The 20,963-nt window shown below is 42.1% G+C and overlaps 1 protein-coding gene across 2 annotated transcripts in view; it reads right to left on the reverse strand.

Annotated features, from left to right (window-relative positions):
* The window catches only part of NDST1 (N-deacetylase and N-sulfotransferase 1), a 111,221-nt gene that overhangs the window by 88,262 nt on the left and 1,996 nt on the right, over positions 1-20,963 (reverse strand). The gene's annotated exons all lie outside the window — the stretch shown is intronic.

The raw sequence follows: 20,963 nt of genomic DNA on the forward strand, positions 1-20,963 counted from the left end.
CATTCAAAATAAATTAAGCATGTTCTATAAAAAGAAGAACAAGCATATGCCTTTTGTAGTACATGTAATGCTGATTAAATAAAAATCAAGCTTTTTTATCAATATTCACACAATAAAAGTATGCTGTAAATATATATTTATTGAACCTATTTTGTAAGTATCTAATTTATAGATATTCTAGAGCAAATTGCCCAAATTGTAATTTTATCAGAGTGTATTTTTAATAAGGTGAATTATATTTATAGAGGATGATTTATTTTTCCAATTGTTTTAAATGTTTGACATTTTTCTTCTATATGCCATTCCAATAAAATAGGAAAATATATTAAAACCAATACAATAGTTCTGTATTAAAATATGTTATATCTTGTATCATCTGCCACTCTCTTTGAAAAAACTTTTGAGAACATGAGGAGCCAAAAGTAGAAAAAGATCAGATTATTTAAATGCATTTTGATTGAACTTAATAAATCCTGATATTCTATTTATTAATTTTGGTTCTTACAAATGTGCTAAAGGAGAAACTGTAATCTCAGCTACAATTTATTTGATTTGATTTTGGTTTTGGATAGTGTGTCAACCAGCTACTATGATTTGTACACCATCATTTACAATTTAGGATTGTATGAATCCAGTCAACTATAGTTGATTCAAACCATGAGTGACTGACTTACTATGGGTGAATATAAAATGTGCACCTAGCAGAGACTCTTAATAACTCCTCTTATCATTTCCAACTGAGACTATTTAACTGATTTCAAGAAGGGTTTCATCACTGGCACAATTTTGTGTAGTTCCACCATTTTAACAGGATGGAATTGCAGCCAGTGATACCGTGCTGAGAACAACTGCCTCAGGAATATATTCAGAACGGATCTGGCTCACAAGATCCCGAAATAAATTTTTAACAATTTGAATGTACACAATTCATATTGCTTCTACAACAATGTCCATCTAGGAAGTTTCTAGAATAAAGTAAATCCCTAACCTTTCCATGTTATATTAGTGCCTTCCGCATACTGAAAAAAGACATCCCAATAAAAGTAAAGAGATCATCATAACTAGCAGGCAAAGGGTCTTATATTGATCTAATCAATATACACAGATGGTATACATTTAGGAAGTTGTACACTAATAGTGTGTCGGTAACTGACATTACAAGTAAATCATACTTAAGTATATTTCTACCACTTTAGTTATAAAATTCAGTTGTGTAGTTGACGGTTATCCAATCACACCAACATTTACTTTAAGCCAATAAATTAGTGGGAAAGGATGAAGGACAAACAAACAGGGCTATAGGAAATGGGCTGGGCCATATAGATACATATAAAGGACAGTTGGGCTGGGTTTACAGAAACATGCCAACATAAATACTTATCAGAATTTGGGAGAAAGCACAGGAAATGCAGCAAGGATGAAAAAAAGACAGGCAGAAATTAGCTGACATCTAACAGGTACGAAGTATAAAAACTACAAGACAGAGAATAAAGCAAAGATACGAACTAGGAACTGGTCAACAATTCCTAGGTAATAAGCCAGCCAATAGTCACTAAATCACTTCCTGTTAAACCTTAATATAGCTTCAGGATGGTCTGTGGGGACACATGTCGTGTCAGCCAATTACACTAAAAGCAGAATGACCTACTAGCATCAACATTACCGATCCAGTTACATGGACAACTCCCTTTAAAGGAGTATTATCATGTGTCAGACCTGACAGGCTATACAAGGAAGTGTCTAAGGACATTATTTTGACTGTAGAATCTGTGACAAATTACAAAAAAAGAAAAATCAGGCAAACACATTAAAAGGGGGAAATGTTTGTCTATCCATAACTATTATAAAAAATTATGCCTTAAAAGTTGATGCTAGTGTATCTTCAGTTAGCAGACAGAGCATCCTGTCAACCTCCTGCTTAGAGAGGCCAAACAGCTAGAATAATCAGACTTTCCTGTGATCTAGTATATCAACTTTATAATTTTAAGAGTACACATTCAACATAATTTGTCACAGATTTGTTAAGCCTTAAATAGAGTTTCCAAAAATGTAACAGAACATTTGCAACATATGTCATTGAATTGTAACAGTTGGATTCCCGCAGCTGGTTACCTTCAGATGTATTTTGGTTTATAACTTTTTGAAACCTCATGCTGACAGGAAACTCCGGGAATTAAAACACTCAACATACAGATAGTCCTCACTTAAGAACCATCCTGGTTGACCATTCAAATTGAACATAAAACATAAAACTCTCCAGAGCTACTTACAACCTCCTTTTGAAGTTCTGATGACCCCAAACATCCTTGAATGGTCATGTGGATTGCATTTTGGGTTCTTGGCAATGGGCTCACATTTATGGCTGTTTGCAGCATTCAATTCCAGTTTTCCATACAAAAACCTCCATTGGACTTAATGACTCCAGTGTTTGCTTAACAAGGACTAAAAAAGTTCATACTATCAAGCATGGTCACATGGCGACCCACTTAACAACCACCTCAACTAGTTCGGGCTTGGGAAACCCACAGTGCCTTTCAAGGATTGCAAATCCCATCAGTTCTAGCCAACATGTTTGATGGTGAAGAATGTCAGAAGTTGTGGCTATAAGAATATCTGGAGGACCAGATAAGCTACTGTAGAGCTTGCAAAAGAATTGCTTAGGGCAGGGCTCCCCAACCCCCATCCATGGAGTGGCACTGGGCTGCAGCATGGCAGAAACCGGGCTGCACAAGCAAGCAAACCCCCACCCACAGGATGCAGGCAGCATGTGAAACCATGCCCTCTCGAGTCGGCAGAAAAATCTCTCTCCGTGGAACCGGTCCCTGGTGTCCCAAAAGTTGGGGGCTACTGGTTTAGGGAATGTACCCTGGTTCTTTTACACAATAAACCAAATTTTTAAAAAACTGCATGAATTGAAGGTATTGTTTCTGAAGTTATTATTACTAACTTAAATGGCTTAAATTCAAGAACACCAGTTTAACTAGTTTTTCAGTTTGGCTGAGTTTAAATAGTTTTCAGTCTTTTAGTTCCTGGAATCCTGCTCCTATTTCTTCCATTCCTTCAAATTATGTATCTTAAATAATAGGAGTGAGACTATCTACCACCTGTCTATTAAGTATGGAATTACTAGTAACCATGTCTATTATAATCACTCTTGTCAAGTGTGAACAATCAGATCCACACATTTTGAGTTCAATTAGCTATTTTATTGCTCAAGCCTACAGCACAGGAATTTTTCTCAGAGTGGTGGTTTGCTCCTGGGTCAGGCTAGATAAAGTTCAACCGTATTCAAGTGGGGAGGAAGATCAGACTTTACTCTCTTGTGACCATGTGGGGATTCCAGACTAATTATCCATTTGATTCCTCCCCCTGGCTCGGCCAGTCTCTAACAACTGTCCATCCATCTTCTTGCTGAACACCCCTTTCCTCTATTTCCTTCCACTTTCCCCAGCATTTTGAGCTTTCTCTAGAGAACTAAGTCTTTGCATAAAATGTGTCCAACATAGGATAATTTGAGCCCGGTCATTCTGGCCTGCAGTGAGAACCCTGGGCTGATTTATTGGAGAGCAATACATTTTTAAGCCCAAATCAAAGTACTGCTTATGTCCCAAAAGGTCCATACATTGGGGCAAAGGAAGTAATTTTTATTTGTTAGATTTATACCTCTCCTTTCCCTTAGGGATTTGTAGAGACAGACAGACAGGAACTTCTACTGCTGATGCTGGATTTAAATTTTTTGATGTGAGTTCTCACTTACGCTAGTAATACTATTGCTAAATTTGCAGATGATACAACAGTGGTGGGACTTATCTCCGGGGGGAATGAGTCTGCCTACCGAGATGAGGTGGACCGGTTGCTTTCATGGTGTGGAGACAATACCTTGGTCCTCAACACCAATAAGACCAAGGAGCTTATAGTGGATTATAGAAGGAACAGTTCAGACATCCAGCCCTTGCTTATCAATGGAGACTGAGTGGAGCAAGTGGCCAGTTTTAAGTTTCTGGGTGTTACCCTAAAAGAGGACCTGACCTGAGGTGCCCACATTGCAGCCCTGGTCAAAAGGGCCCAGCAGAGATTACACTACCTGAGACTTTTCAGAAAACAGCAACTGAATGAAAAACTGCTGGTGACCTTCTACCGCTGCACCATAGAGAGCATTTTAACATACTGCACCTCTGTATGGTTTGCCAATTGCACAGTGGCAGATAGGAAAGCACTCCAGAGGGTTAATGTCATTGCCCAGAAGATCACTGGTTGCCCTCTCCCCTCTTTGGAAGAGCTTTATAGCTCCCGCTGCCTTAAGAAAGTTCAAAACAATCTCAAAGATCCTTCTCATCCTGGGAGCCCTTTTTTTGAACTATTACCATCTGGTAGACGGTACAGAATAATAAAAACAAGGACAAATAGGCTGAAAAACAGCTTCTATCCCAGGGCAGTAGCTCTTCTGAATTTTGCTGTGTAATGCAGTGTTGGTGTGGTGTCGGGGGTTTCCGGTTCAATGTGTGAAGGGTGAAGGATGTGTGTTTGTGTTTATTTTCATGGTCATTGTCATGATGTGCCCTGAAGATAGTGTTTGATTTCATTGTACGAGGTGCAATGACAGTAAAGTAAACAAAAAAAAACCTAGTCATTATCCCCACTGTCTCTTTTGCTTATGGTTACGGACATAAAGAGGCCCAATTCAAGGTGCCACCATCAAAAGTGAGCCTACCCCTTTTCAATTATAGCATTTTGGGTCAAGGAGGATTCAATAGGTTTTTTATTTCTACAGTAGAAAGAATCAAGGAATATCTGCTGACTTTATTTCTTTCATTTATGATTCATTACCAATGAATGTATCTTAATGCAGTTAATGCAGAGTAACTTTAGCACTACTATATCCAAATTAAACCAACTAGATTATAAGCAGTGCAATGAACTGATTCAAAGAAAGCACAAAAATAAAAAACAATTAGTGAAATGACACTATTAAAGAATTGACTACAAAATAGGTACGATGAACAGACTGTTAGCCTTTTACAAAGAATGCAAGAGAATGACTAAGATATCAGGGTATTCCTTGAATGTCTACGCTTCTACAGAATTACTAACAATTGCACTGTTGTTTGGTATGCTGAATGAATTTCTTCTGAAGAATCAAAGAACACATATTTCCTCGCTTTTAATTCCTTTTCAAACACCCTTTGCAATGCAGCTCAGAAGCCACAAACTTATTGTTACAGTTGCTGAATACTCCAATTTTTTTAAAGGGAGAAAATCAAGAATCAACTGGAATACAATAATTTATTTTCCAAGCTGATGAAATATATAATCATCATATTGTTTATTTTCCTATTTGTAACCAAAACTCTGCAAAGACTGTGAAGTTCATGGAAAATTTTGAAGCAACCAGAACTATAAGCCAGATAATTGCATAATAGCCTTGCTCTGCAAATTCACAAATTTATTTTTCATCATTTTTAAAGATTTTCTAATAATATTTAGATTCATTTGCAAAATAAAAGTAATTATTGGCAGAAGCATATCTCAGGAACAAAATACTGACATGAAATTAATCACAAGCAATGCTGAATTAACTCCCAGAAAACCATGAGCTGTTGGGTTATTGTTTCAGTGATATTTCTGTCCTTCTTCCCCCCTCCCTCTTTGATCCCTCCCTCTTCTTTCCTTCCCTTCTTCCACTTTCCTTTCTTTCTCCCTCCTTGTTCTTTATTTCCTTCCACTTTCCCTTCCTCTTTTATCTCTCTCACTCCATTTTTTGTTTATTAAATTGATATGCTGCCCATCTCACTAATGAGCTCTCCCTTCTCAGTAACCAAGTAAGGGCCATCTCCCTGTTCCTTCTTTTCTCCTTCTGTCCTTTCTCCTTCCGTTCTTCTTTCCCTACTTTTCTCCATCCCTCTCTCCTTCCCCAGCAGACAGAACAAGTGGCTATCGCCAAGTAGGGGAGAGAGTGCATGAGTGGCCAGTACAGGGCGTGCTAACAGAGAGGGACTAGACCAGGGATGTCAAACTCAAGGCCAGTGGGCTGGATGCTGCCCACAGGGTGCTTAAAACTGGCCCATGGGGCCAACCTGGAAACAGCAAAGAATCAGCCCGCAGTACCTCTGGCAGCCCCAAAATGGGGCTGGGGGATGCCCCCGACCCCATTTTGGATGGCAAAGTGCTGCAGAAGGCCAGGTGGCTTTCTGCAGCACTTTGCCATCCCAAACAGGGTGAGTGGGAGGTGCCCCCCGTGCCCCATTTTGGCCAGCAAAGTGCTGCAGCTTTGTCTGTCCCACCTCCCCCTCCCCTTCCTGGCCGGCCCATGAAGAACTACAATGCTGATCTGGCCCTCGAAGAAATCCAGTTTGACACCCCTGGACTAGACCATCTCTCCACTGACTCTCCAAAGACATTGTTAGTGGGAATGTGGCAAGGAGCACAAGAGTGTCGGCAATTACCAGTTCCTTCGGGATTTCCTCTTGTGGGAAGTTTTCAGCTGCTGAATATGAGAATCATTGTGAACGCAGCTGACCATGCACTGCAGGACTGAAGCAACAAAAATTCCCCAAATTTCATTCCCTTGGTAGTAATTGTTCCAACATATTCTGTAAGTTAGCCCATTTGAGATACCTTTGTTGACAAACTTTTTCCTTACGATGCAGCATTTCACCCAAATGAAGGTTTACAAAGTATCAAACAGACACCAGAGTTTTACTACTATTTGTAGATACTGTCCACCAGTTCAGGTGAAATATCAAGACCATGGTTTGTTATGAGAAGAAAAACAGGTGTACAAAATCCATTTTTGAATGATGCTTGGGAATAAATTGCAATTTTCTATTTATCTAAATATAAGAAATTGGAAGATTTGTACAAGTCGCAATTTTAAAAATAGGATATAAATTATGGTCCAGAGATGTCATAATTTCCTACATATGAAGAAAGGGGGAGGGAGCGTGGAAATAGTTTGTTCCAAACTCAAATATGAGCTTTAAATAGGCTGTCCTTGCATGAGAAGTTGGAAACACAAGTCCTAAAATCAACACGAAACATTCAATTGGTTATGCAATCTGAATCAGAAATATGACAAGCACTATTGCTCAAAGATTTTCCAGAGATCTGAAACTCAGATTTAGTATTTTTCCACAGAGCATTCATGACTACTAAAAATATAATATATACAAAACCTAACAAGATCTAATTTAGATCTATGCAAGTAGCCCTTGCTTAATTATTTGTATCTGTTATTACCAAAGCCAACAGAGTAATAACTAAACACTGCGCTCATATACCTTATCACCTTATTCCTTCTACCATCCTCTCTCAAGTTAAGAAAATGGGCGTTGGTTCTTACCTGATACGCCTCTTCTCGTGGAACTGCGTAGAGCATCCAGAGAGTGGGAGGTGCTTCAGTCCTTCCTTCTCACAGGCTGAGTTATAATTGAAGAACGCTCCTCCTTCCTCCACGTGGCTCCTCCATGCGTTCTCCCAGTTTCACGAAGACGAGAGGACAACCATAATCCTCTAACTGAACTAGTAAACAACTCAAGTATATACAATAACGATCATTGGCCGAAAAACAGAATTCCCTACCAGACGGACCAAGAAGGGTGGGGCTGGATGCTCACGCAGTTCCACGAGAAGAGGCGTATCAGGTAAGAACCAACGCCCATTCTCCGTAGAGAACTGCTGCGAGCATCCAGAGAGTGGGACATACCAAAGCATGTTTGTCCTACGGGCGGGACTCCGTCTGGATCGGAATCTCCTTAGGATCCCCAACCACTTGCTGTAGGACTCGCCTGCCAAAGGACGCTTCAGCCGAAGCGAAAGTGTCAATCTTATAGTGGCGTATGAAAGGTGACGGAGAGGCCCAAGTGGCCGCCCGGCAAATGTCAAGAAGCGAGGCTTGAGTAGCCCAAGCTACTGATGTAGCTGCGCTCCTGGTGGAATGAGCCGTTATCCCACTGGGGATTGGAAGAGCTTGAACTGAATAGGCCTTGGAAATGGTCGCCCTAATCCACCGGCCTACCGTGGATGGTGGTACCTTTGACCCAGCGTTTTAGGCTGAAATGACAAAAACAGGGACTCCGATCTCCTGATGGATTGCGTGCGACATATGTAAATACGCAACGCCCTTCGAACATCGAGGGTGTGCCATTGCCTCTCCCTATCATGCAGAGGCTTTGGACAAAAATTAGGTAGGACCAACTCCTGCGCCCTGTGAAAAGCAGAATTGATTTTTGGTAAAAGGAGGGGTCTGGTCTCAAGATCACTCGATCAGAATGAAAAATGCACAAGTCCTTCCTCACGGATAGAGCTGCAATTTCAGATATCCTTCTAGCTGAGGTGATCGCTACAAGAAAGACCACCTTAAAGGTGAGAAACTGGAGTGGTACCTCCCTGAGAGGTTCAAAGGGAGGCCTAGTCAAGGCCAGGAGAACTTTGTTAAGGTCCCATGTTGGATATCTATGCACTACCGGCGGCGCAAATTAGAAGCCCCTTTTAAAAAGGCCTTAATGCGAGGGTGGTGGGAAAGAGAGCTGAAGGAGCGCCAGTCACCACCGTTGAGAGGGCCGCGACCTGTCTTCTCAACGTGTTGGGAGAAAGACCTTCATTTAGGCCATCCTGTAAAAAGGCTAGAATTTGTGCTATAGAAGGAGAGCGAGGATTGACAGAGGATTTTCGGCACCACTTACAGAAGCTGTTCCAAGTTGAATCATAAATTCGAGTAGTGGAAGGCCTCCTGGCAGCCAGAATGGTATCTATGACCTGGGTAGACAAGCCTTCTTCAATCATTGTTTCCCGCTCAACCTCCAGACGGCTAGCTGCAGCCACTGTGGTTCTGGATGAAGCAGAGGTCCCTGTGACAGGGAGATCTGGTCCAGCGGGATCCTCCACGGCGGAACCACCGATAGACCGTGAAGATCCGCAAACCACGGCCTCCTGGGCCAATATGGGGCCACTAGTAGGATCTCCGCCTCTCGAACAGCAACTTCCGAATTACCCTGGGGATCAGCGGAAGCGGAGGGAAGGCGTACAGGAGGCCGGGAGGCCACGGGCAACGCAGGGCGTCGTGGTTCTCTGCCCCGTGGGAAGGGAACCGAGAGAAGAACCTTGGTGTCTGCGTGTTGAGCGGCGAGGCAAAGAGGTCTACCAGAGGAGACCCGAACCTGTCTGCTGCTTCCCTGAACAACCGCGGATGCAGGCGCCACTCTGCTGGGTCCAACGTGGCCCTGCTCAGCCAGTCTGCCTGGACGTTGGAGACCCCGGAAATGTGCTCTGCCCTGATGGAGGAAAGATGCGTCTCTGCCCATCGACATAGTCGTTCGGCTTCTCTCATGAGGATGATGGAGTGGGTGCCTCCCTGACGGTTGATATGGGCTTTGGTGGTGGTGTTGTCCGTAAGGACCAGAATGTGGTGCCTTCTCACCTGAGGAGCAAAGCTCGCAGGGCTAGGTATACCGCATGAAGCTCCAACCAGTTGATGTTGTGTCGTCGTTCGAAGGAGACCAAACTCCTGGGCTGACAGAGACTGCAGATGGGCCCCCATCCGGAAAGGCTTGCGTCTGTCGTAAGAGTGACCCTTTGGGGCTCCTTGAATAGATGACCTCTGTTGGTAGAAGGTCGAGTCCACCAAAGAAGGGATGAGAGAACCCTTGGAGGTATCCTTACCACTTGACTTGATGTGCTCCTTCCCGAGCGCTGGTGCGGCAGAAGGAACCACTGCAAGGATCTGGAATGCAAACGAGCCCATGGGATAATAGAAATGCAGGAAACAAGTTTCCCCAGAAGCTTGGATAAACTGAGCAAGGACGCTTTACCAGTTCGCCTGATAGTCCGGATAGCAGTATGAATACTATGAAGCCTCTCCTGGGAGAGGAAGACCTTACCCTTAACAGAGTCAATTACAGCTCCTAGGTGAGCTATGCGGGTGGAAGGGCTAAGTTGGCTCTTCTCCCAATTCACTAAAAACCCGTGATCTTGTAGCACTGAAAGGGTAACACTAGTATCCCTCTCGGCCTGCTGTCGGGAAGGGGATACGATAAGGATATCGTCGAGGTAACAATGGATGCGGATGGGAACCTGTCTAAGATGGGCCGCCAGAGCTGCCAGCACCTTCGTGAAAGACCTCGGGGCTGAAACAAGGCCGAAGGGAGGGCCACATACTGGAAATGTTGGTTATTATAACAGAATCTCAAATACTTTGAGTATGAGGGATGAATGGGAATATGGAGGTATGCCTCCGACAGGTCAACTGACGTGAGCCAGTCCCCTTCCCTGATACCCTGTAAAATAGACTGTAGAGTCTGCATCTTGAACTTCTGGCGCCTGACAAAGCGATTAAGTCGCTTGAGATCTAAAATAGGTCTCCAACCCCCTGAATGTTTAGGCACCAAGAACAAGAGAGAATAAAAACCTCTTCCCCGTTGAGAGGATGGGACAGGTTGGATGGCCCTAATGTCAGCCAGATGTTTAATGGCGGAATCCATAAGAGCCCGCTTTGTAGGATCCCTAGAGACAGGTGAAATCCTGAAATGTTCAGGGGGGAGAGGAATTGTAGAACGAGTCCAAAACGCACGGAACTCCTCACCCAGGCATCCGAAGTGGACCTCTCCCAGAGGTCTGCAAAATGCCTGAGGCGACCGCCTATGGGGAGAAGGTCTGAGGCCCTATCTGGGCCGGCGGGAGGCCCTGTGACCGGAGCCTCTAAAGGATCTCCTAAAGCTGCCTCCTCTTCGGCTCCTGTCTCCTGTATCACTTCGGTCGTGGTAGGATGACCGGCGACGGGAACCCTGGAATCTAGGGGAGAATGACGACTGGTATGGGGGCGAAAGGAGCCCCTCCGAAAGGGCTGGGACCCTCTAGACTCCTGCCTGCGAAAAGCGAAGGAAGAAACTTCTTCTTACTTGAGTTTCCAAAAGCAAGGGTTCAAGGGCAGGCCCGAACAGCTTCCCTTCTGCCAAGGGGCTGAAGCCAACTTGGATTTATTTTTAACATCGGCCTGCCAATGCCGAAGCCAAAGTAATCTCCTAGCTGTAACATGGGAGGAGATGGCCCGTGAAGCGAACTTAACCGAATGAAAGGTGGCATCAGCCGCGAACTCCGCCGCTGCTGTGATTTTTGCAATATCCTGATGGGCCCTGGTATTAGTCGGGGATATGCTGCTTGAGCTGCCTGAGCCACTTGATGGAGGAACGGGTGAAAAAGGAGGCGGCCGTGGCCGACCTGATGGCCCAGGCATCGGACTGGTGAGCTCGCCGAAGAGCCATCTCCGCCCGCTTGTCCTCTGGCTTCAGCGCCTCCAACGCATCCGTAGGGTTGGAAGAGGAGGTCAGCCTCACAATTGGATCGTCTACCTCCGGGGTGTCTAACATAGAAGAGAATGCTGGGTCCAGATTAAACATCCTCTTATCCTGACTAGAGGGGCGGGTGTAGGACCCACCGAGGCCAACTGCCTCGCAACCAAGTCTGAGAAGATTGGGGGGCCGGAATAACTTCTGCTTCCACAATCGGTTGCCTGAACATGAGGTCATCTGGATCCTCCGAAGTCGATGGCGGTGGATCAGAAGGAGATTGAGAGGCCAGGCCTGAGCTATTCTTAGCCTTAAATAATAAGGACTTAAATAACTGGGGTTTAAAGAGGCCCACAACCGTCGGTTGTTCGGGAGAAATGCCCTCGTCCTCTGACATTTCCCCCTCCATAGGGTCCCGAGAAGGAAATCAGAATACTGCGAGGACCCCCTCTCAGAGCCTTCCTCCTCCCGAAGGGCTCAAAGCCCATTTCCTCCTGTTCCTGCGAGACCTCCTGAGGCTCCTCCCCTCCTGGGGATGGGGCATCCGTATGAGAAGGTACCTGACCCTGCTGGGGCGCCTGCCCGGAGAGAGATCGACCAGATAAAGATTCAACGTCGGAAGTCCTCCCTCGAGAACCAGGTCTGGATAGCTGCTGCATTCCATCAGCTATACCCTGACGGATAGCAATTGCATCCATTCCCTGATACTATCAGGGATGATGGTTGACGGCGGCTCCTCAGGCGAAGACCTGCAGCGGTTGGCGTGAAGGTCGCCTCTGGAGTACGGGATGGCTGGCGGCTCCGGGTGGATGTACTGCACCTGGAGGGGAAGAACGACTCGGCAGGGGAGGGGATGGGCAGAGGTAGAAGGTGGGGTAGTTATAGTGTGCAGTTCTTTAGATCGTTTACTGAACTCCTTTTCCAGAGCTTTGTGCGCCTTAAGGCGTCCTTTTGAAGCACTGGAGGAGTCCTTGTCCCTCTTACGAAGATAGTGCGTCTTCGATTTGGCCTTCAGGGAAGAGCCAGTTGGATTGTTCTCTGCCATGGTATCAAGGAAAAAACCTTACAACAAATATGGCGGTTGGCACGCCTAGGAGTTCGGCTTACAAACGCAAACCGGTTTTCCCAAATCAGATCACGTCCCCTTTGAATAAAAATTTTTTTTTTATTTTTTTTATTTTTATTTTTATTTTATTTATTTATTTATTTATTTATTTGAATTTGTTTTTTAAAACACCAAGTACTAAAAAACACAAGGAGAAAACTATCCAAAAATATCTACACAAAAGCTTGCTGGAATATATTATAAAATAACTAATAATAATAATTTCTTTTCTCCTTTTTTTTTTTTTTTTTTTTTTTAAGGGCGGGGCCCAAGGACAGGGCCAAATAGGCACAAGGAGAAAATAATAATAAAAATTATTAAATACAAATCCAAATGAGCCGAATGAACGCAGAGGCCAAAAAATAAGGAAAGCAAAATAAGTATAATAGGTAGGCCTCTTTAGGCAGCCTCCCAACACAATGGGAAGTACGTGCCCGCGCCTCTGAACAAGCTGATTGATACAGACAGAAAAAGCCAACAAGAAAAAAACCTCTAAAGGAAAGACAGCAGGGCCGGAACCACAGTGTCCTCCAATAAAAAAGGGGCTCCGCGGCCTGACGGTCCCGCTTAGGGCCTCAATCCACACAGCTTAAATCCAAAAACAAAATTTACACACAGCCAGGAAAAAATATTATTTAAAATAAAACAAAATGGCGCCGGCCACGAGGCGGTTCCAAAATGGCCGCCCGGCACGGCGAAGGCAATCAGAGGCGCACCAGCCCTATTCGCTTACCAGGCAATCAGGAACAACGAAAAGCCAGGGCTGGGAGAGGCGTTGCTTCCTCTAAAGCGTTCTAGGGGGGAATGATAATAGTGCAATAAATCAAGGCACGGAGACAAGCGGCTGGATAAAGGCACGCTCGGAAATGCAGAGAAAGAGAAGAGGGGTGGGGGGCGAGTAAAGCTCCGAGCCCTTAAACCCCTTCCTACAGGCAAAAAACGCCTCACCAATTAAATTTAAGAGCACACTATCAACGCAGGGACAAGGAGGAAAGGAATAAAGGCAAACCTGAACACTTAGAAGCAAAAACTCTGAAAAACGGCCAAGGAACAAGAGATCGCTGCCTGCTTTCTCGAAGGCTGAGTGAAAACTGGGAGAACGCATGGAGGAGCCACGTGGAGGAAGGAGGAGCGTTCTTCAATTATAACTCAGCCTGTGAGAAGGAAGGACTGAAGCACCTCCCACTCTCTGGATGCTCGCAGCAGTTCTACGGAGAACAGTTACCTACAATCAAAGATTGAAAGTAAACTATAGCTTACCATGCCCAATGCCAATGACCAATTTTTAAAATATTCTGGCTTATTAAATTCTGTTGAGCATGCATGTCCATGAAATCCAATTATTTCCAAGTAGGTCTACTTTTATTACCAGCAGAAACAGCTAAACAAACCACAAAAGCTCTGTCTATGGTTTGTAAGCAGTTTATGAGCCGTGGTGGTGCAGTGTTAGAATGCAATACTGCAGGCTAACTCTACATTCCACTGCCAGGAATTCAATCTTAACCAGTTCGAGGTTGACTCAGCCTTCCATCCTTCCAAGGTTAGTAAAACAGAGGACCCAGATTGTTGGGGGCAATATGCTGACTGTGTAAACTGCTTAGAGAGGACTGTAAAGCACCGTGAATCGGTATATAAATATTAGTGCTAATGGTATTACTCTCAATCAGAAGCCACAGACAGAAGTCCCAAAGTAGCCATTCAAATTAAACGCAAACATTTTATAACATGAAATAAATATTTCTTTTTTTATTTTTGCTTATTTAAGCAAGGGATAGAAGAAAAGAGAGAATGAGTTTATTTGCATGCATAGTCTAAAGACTGCAAAGCAAGAAGCAGGATTTCTAAGAATGTATTATACCCATTCACAGAGTAGTTCACTCTCTCTTCTCCACCTTTTATTGCCTCTTCTCTGCATATGAACACATCCTTTCCTTTCTTCCTTTATTATTAAAAGAATTATATTCAAGCAATTTGGCAGAAAGGAGGCTCCATACATAGCTTACTGTACAAAGATAAGTAATAAGCCAGTCCTTCCAAATTTAATCTAAAATATGACATGATAAAAGATTGGGGTGGACAAAGGAAAACAAAAACAAAACAGAATACTACATTTTGTAAATGTAATGGTTGAACAGTTTGAACATCTAAATATAAATATTTCAACAATAAAAATGCTTAAAGTACAAGAATACCCAACCCTTTTTCCTTACATCTGAGTCAGGTGATTGAGAGTGCTGAACCAGTATCTGAAATTTAAAAATGGACTGGATTAAACCAGTAATCTAGAAATTTTGACAGAAGTTTTGGAAATAAGTATTTTCCTCAAAGAGTCTTTAGCCTGAGTGTATTTCCCCACAATTACAATGATTTTACATTGTACTATGCTATTATTTTGTCATCCATAATGTGCTGACAAACCAAAGATGGATTAGATATTAAACTAAAGCATTGTTCTCAAAAAATACATTTAACAAAACCAAGCAAACCACATTATGCCTCACTGTAATATATGAAGGTACTCTTAAGTCCAATATTTTGCAATTGGAGGCAAAGAAATATATTTTACTGTATGAGACCAATCTGAAAGAGATAATAGAATAGAATACTTTATTGGCCAAGTGTGATTGGACACACAAGGAATTTGTCTTGGTGTAAATACTCTCAGTATACATAAAAGAAAAGATAAATTAGATTCGTCAAGAGTCGAGAATCATAAGGTACGACACTTAATGATAGTCATAGGGTACAATAAGCAATCAAATCATATTAGGAAACAGTCAATATAAATCGTAAGGATACAAGCGACAAAGTTACAGTCATACAGTCACAAGTGGGAGGGGATGGGTGATAAGGAGTGATGAGAAGATTAACAGTAATAGTAGTGCAGACTTTGTAATAGTTGAACAGTGTTGAGGGAATTATTTGTTTAGCAGTGATGGCTTTCGGGGGGGGGAAACTGTTCTTGTGTCTAGTTGTTCTGGTATGCAGTGCTCTATAGCGTCATTTTGAGGGAAGGAGTTGAAACAGTTTATGTCCGGGATGTGAGGGGTCTGTAAATCTGACCATAGCTATCCATAGTTCAATAAATAAATCACCAACTATTCTAACAGTTCATATTTCAGATTACTTGAAGACTATCTAAAAGCTACTTCATTCAGAAAATGATTACTAGACTGCCAAATATTGTGAAGGTCCAACAATGCGTCCTAAAGAAGAGTAACAAATAGAATTCAGTTTCTGATCTTTGCAAATTCATATTCTACTCCTTTTAGGAATAACAATACTTAAAGAAATGGCTGACGCCAAAATACAGGTAGTCCTTGAATTATGAACACAATCAAGCTCAAAATTTCTGCTGCTATATGAGACACATGTTAAGTGAATTTTGCTCCATTTTACGGGCTTTTTTTCTTGCCACAATTGTTCAGTGAATCACTGCAATTGTTAAGATAGTAACATAGTTGTTAACGGAATCTGGCTTCCCTGTTGACTCTGTTTGTTAAAAGTTCACAAAAGGTGATCACATGACCCTGGGATACTGCAACCATCATAAATATGAATCAGTTGCCAAGTGTCTGAATTTTGATCACATAATCAAGGGGACACTACAAATGATTGTAAATATGAAAAACAGTCATTTTTTTCAGTGCTGTTGTAACTTTGAAGAGTCATTAAATGAACTATTATTAAGTCTGAGACCTATAATCTATCATATACTGAGTCAGCTGTGAAGACTCTTCTCCAGATACCCTCCCTATCTGAAATTAGATTGTTGGTCACCAATAATACCTTCCTTCCCATTATGGAAGTTATTGCTTAAGTATTTATTTTCCTTATATTGTAATATATTAATCTTACTACTGTTTGTATTATTCAGTGAAATGGCATTAGGAGTCATCTGGCAGAAGGCAATATGCACATAAAAGGTAAGTAATTCTAAAGATGAGAATTAGATTATAGCACCACAGAGACCTGCCACCTGTCAATTCCCCTTACATTCTTATTAAGATCCCTATTGCAAGATAAACACTCTTCTCTAGGTTCATTCCACATAGTACCTCTTTTTACATCCATTCATTAGCTGATGTGCAGGCAGTCCCACCAAATAAAAATTTAAAAAGCAAGTTTAGTCACCCAAGGAATTATGATAGAATCTGGTGTTAATATCTGCAGCGTATTATATGCAACAATCAACCACAGGAACTGAAACCATTATATAGTCTGAAGCATCACAATTCTATCTATGTACTGTAGTATTCGCCTCCTAGGATATAGAAAGTTTTGAGGGCTAGATACTGGAAGCACAACTTTTCAGTATCATTGTATTCAAGTATTACCAACTCAAATTAACTAATTGCAAGTTGTAATGTAATAAAAAGTGATTCACAAGTAATATTAGTCCTACAAGTTTTAATTGGGACATACTCTAACACTACAGTGTACAATTAGAAGGCAGCAGTTTGACTTTTCATATAAACAGAGGTTCTCCCACAACAAAACCTATAATTTTATAGTATTTTTCTAGCAAGGGTATTCAGAAATGCCTTAAGTTCAAGTTATTTTATTTCTTGACGAGTATAGATTGTTAGGCTTAATTTTCCAATGTAAATTATTGCCCAGCCCACATCTATCCACCATGAGATTATTTCTACTTTATATTGAATAAATCAGGAGCTTTAATTAAATATTCAAATAAGCAGACAGAAAGAATAATTTTTGGAAGTTGTTGTCCAGGGTGATTATAAAGATTCCTGCCCTGGTTAGGGGGTGGGACTAGAAGACCTTCAAAATCCCTTCCAGCCCTGTGATTCTATATTTATGGGAGAACAAAACTGTAAAATACAATAAAACATATGATTTTCTAATGATGCTCTAAATAGATTATCAGGACTATACACATTTTTCCATTTTTGAATAGAAACTCTGCTCTTGAAGAGCATACAGAAAAGCTGGGCCTAAGAATGGATCACAGCCAAAAGAGATCTATGTAGAACTTCCAAGGGCAGTACAGCAGGGGTCCCCAACCACCGGTCCCCAACCACCGGTCCCCGGACCGGGACCGGTCCGTGGAACAATTTCTACCGGGCCGCCGGTTTGCTGGGCGCCGCCATCTTGTTTTGATGAAAAAGTGCTTCCGGTGAGCTTTTCCGGGTAGAAAGCAGCGTTTGGGTGCTGAAAGAATCCTCGCGCCTTGGTTTCATCGGGGGCGGCTTCTAACAAAACTAAAGCGCGAGGATTCTTTCAGCATGCATGGCAAGGCGAGCCGAGCGACCGTCCTGAAGCTGTCGCGAAGCCCATCGGCACAGGTACAAAGGAGGAGTTGAAGGTGGCGGGGACAAGCAGGGGACGGCTGGCTGGCCGGTCGCTCGGCTCGCCTTGCCATGCGTGCTGATGCCGGTACCGGGCCACGGATGATTTTGTGATGCCGGTACCGGGCCGTGGCACAAAAAAGGTTGGGGGCCACTGCAGTACAGTATTTATGCATCCGCCTCCATGTGTTGCACTCCAACTGCTTTCTCAACACTAAGTTTGAAAAGCTGGGGCTTGGAAACTAAGAAAGGTTGGCCCTGATCAATACTTAGATGGGTAGCTAGCAGAAATTCCAGATAGCTAGCCTGGAAAGGGGAAGACTATCCTGAAAGAAGATAATGGCAATACTTTCATGCTGCAGTAAGAAAATTGTACAGACTTGTTCATCAAATCACCAGGAGTCCATCTCAGCTGGAAAGAGAATGTCTGAAACAATACTCATTCTAGAGTTACCATTAACCAAATTTTAAAGAACAATACAGAGTTCTGAAAGAGCAAGCCAACATACCCATAAAAAAGGGAAACCAAGAAACCCCATCAGCTTATTATTGGGTAAATGCTACAGCTGTGCTGTAAATTCAGAAGCTAAAAGGGGCCTTCCAGCTGGGATTATAAAGTGCTTTGTTTAAGGCTCAAGCCAGAGCAACACAAAGACTTGCAGACACAGAACGTGTAGATTTCTAAGCCAATCCACAGCTGCAATTTGCTGATTTTCTTTAATCTTTTATTTTAATTAATGCAACTTCTTTTCAAGTTCTTTCCCTCTCTCCTAACCCAGCAATATGGGGTAAGATCCTCATCCAAAGCTATTTTCATCTAGGCATTACTGGAACCATTCTTTTCTTTTGTGGCAACTACGTAAAACAAAGGCACAGTGTCTCCGTGGCTTAAAAGACGCCAAAGGAGGTCTGACCTCCAGCGGTTCGAGTCCTTACCACTGCATGACAGAATGAGCGGCTGTCACTTGCCTCAGCTCCTGCCAACCTAGCAGTTTGAAAGCATGTAAATGCAAATAGATAAATAGGTACCACTTAGGTGAGAAGTTAACATTGTTCTGAGTTTCGCCATACGCTTTGCGCTGCAGTGTGATGATATACTGGCCGAATGACCCCCAGAAACATCTTTGGATTGAGCTGGCTCAATGACTTAAAGAAATGGAGATAATCACCACCTCCTAAAGTCAGCTCCAACTAGCAGAATTAACGTACAGGGACTCCTTTTACCTTTGCTACTGGAACCACATCCCTCTGCCTGTTTGTTTTCTGGCAGCTATCTGAAACCTTTGATCAGATCAAAATTAGAGAACACAGACTATTTTATTAGTCTAGCGATCTTCAATACCAAATTCAATTCTCAAGTATACTTCAACCTTTTCTTATCTACAAGTCCTATGAGAGCACCTTTTGAAAAGAAGATTAGTTGCAATGGCACTGAAAAAAGTGACTTGTGACCATTTTTCAAAGTTACGACCTTTGCAGCAGCCCCATAAGCATGTGATCAAAATACAAATGCTTGGCAACTGGTTCATATTTATGACCGTTGCAGTGTCCCAGGGTCATGCGATTCCCTTTTGTGACTTTCTGACCAGCAAAGTTAATGGGGAAATCAGATTCACTTAACCTTTTTTTGCTAAGTTAACAACTTTAATGATCCACTTAACAATTGCAGCAAGAAAGGTTGCAAAATGGGGCAAAACAAATGTCTCACTTAACAACAGAAATTTTGGACTCCATTGTCATCATAAGTAGAGAACTACCTATATAGGGTTTCTGACAATTTCTACTACCTTACAAAAGGGGGGTGGGGAGAGGGGAAATAGTGCTTCTGAGTGGAGTTTTCACTGAGCAATTCCAAGCCAATGTCTAGATTTCCTGAAGGAAGTGAAACTATTGCACATCATCGGAACAAATCCATTCATCACTGCCATCAATTTCAACCTATGTAAGTACTCCAAAGTATCCATAATATTTGCAAATCTAACATGCATCTTCCAACATGACTTTCAGGGTAGAATTTAGAAAATTTCCCTTTTATAAAAATGCTTTAACTTGAGCCATCTTAAGAAAAATTGCAAAGAGTTAGCATCTCATATATCTTTGCTCTCATTTAGTAATCTAGATTTTTATACCAAGATATGGCAACCCTAGCTTTACAGTTGTATTCAATCTGTAACCTTACGTGGAATATAAACCAGACTATTATTATTTGACTGTAGCCTTTACACAGATACATCCTTCCTAGGTACCACATTGTTCCTTTGTTTTATAAACAACTCTTTCTGGGAAGGAAGAGCCAAGCACTATCGTCAACCCGCTTCCTCAATCATGCATCTCTGAAATACCCGGAGTAATTTAAGAGCAGCAGCAAGACAGTGTGATTATTTGGCACAGCTCTTGCGCCAAAGCTCAAATGCCAGCACAGAAAGAAGGCAACAGATGCCATCTTTTGAATAAATTCTTAGTTGTTCCAGTGATGTTTGAAGAGAGGAGTAAAATATATAACAGCTGTTGCTAATTTGTGACTCCTGCTATCTCCTCCCAAATCAACCCAGGCACACTGTTTTAAAGTTATAAAAATGCACACAGTAATAAAGCAACAACCCACAAAATATTGCACAATAATTCTACAAAATACACTTAGGAATTTTAATTTAAAATGTCTTACTAAATTAAATGCTTAGCCTCTTAAAAAGTCTGGCTCTCGGTTTCCTTATAACAACCTCACTGTTAACTATTAACTTCCAGATTTTAATTATTCTTCCAAACAATGGGTGGAAAATCAGGCATTTTCATTCCAGCTGTTTGCCTTTTACTTAGTGGTCTCCAGCATTAATAAGAGCATCACTTTTATTTTTTATATGTTTCATTATATTCTGCTTACACATTCTCAAATGTGCCTGGTTTATGTAATTAATTCCACTTTTTATTAAGGCACTGTTACAACAATGATTTTACCAAGATTGGACATTCTGGACCAATACTCAGCACTTGATGTTTTGTGATTTGATTGTTGTTGCAAAGGGAGGTGTGGATTTTGTATTTGGGATTTTACTTCTGCAAGCAACCCAAAGTTACCATGAGTAAGTTGGGTGGTCATATACATTTTTTCTTAACAATGAAAAATATTTTGTGCAAAAAAAAAATCCTTAATTGCCTTAATGAAGTTAGATACCCAGTGCTGCACCACGCTATCATCAGTAATGCCCCTGCATATCAGCATCCTGTTTGGCAACTGGCATGCTAGAAAATGCCATAGGATGTGCTCATCTT

The sequence above is a fragment of the Notechis scutatus genome, chromosome 2 (assembly GCF_049901735.1).
Source record: "Notechis scutatus isolate UNSWTSFEM ecotype Mainland chromosome 2, rNotScu1.2, whole genome shotgun sequence".
Lineage (NCBI taxonomy): Eukaryota > Metazoa > Chordata > Lepidosauria > Squamata > Elapidae > Notechis > Notechis scutatus.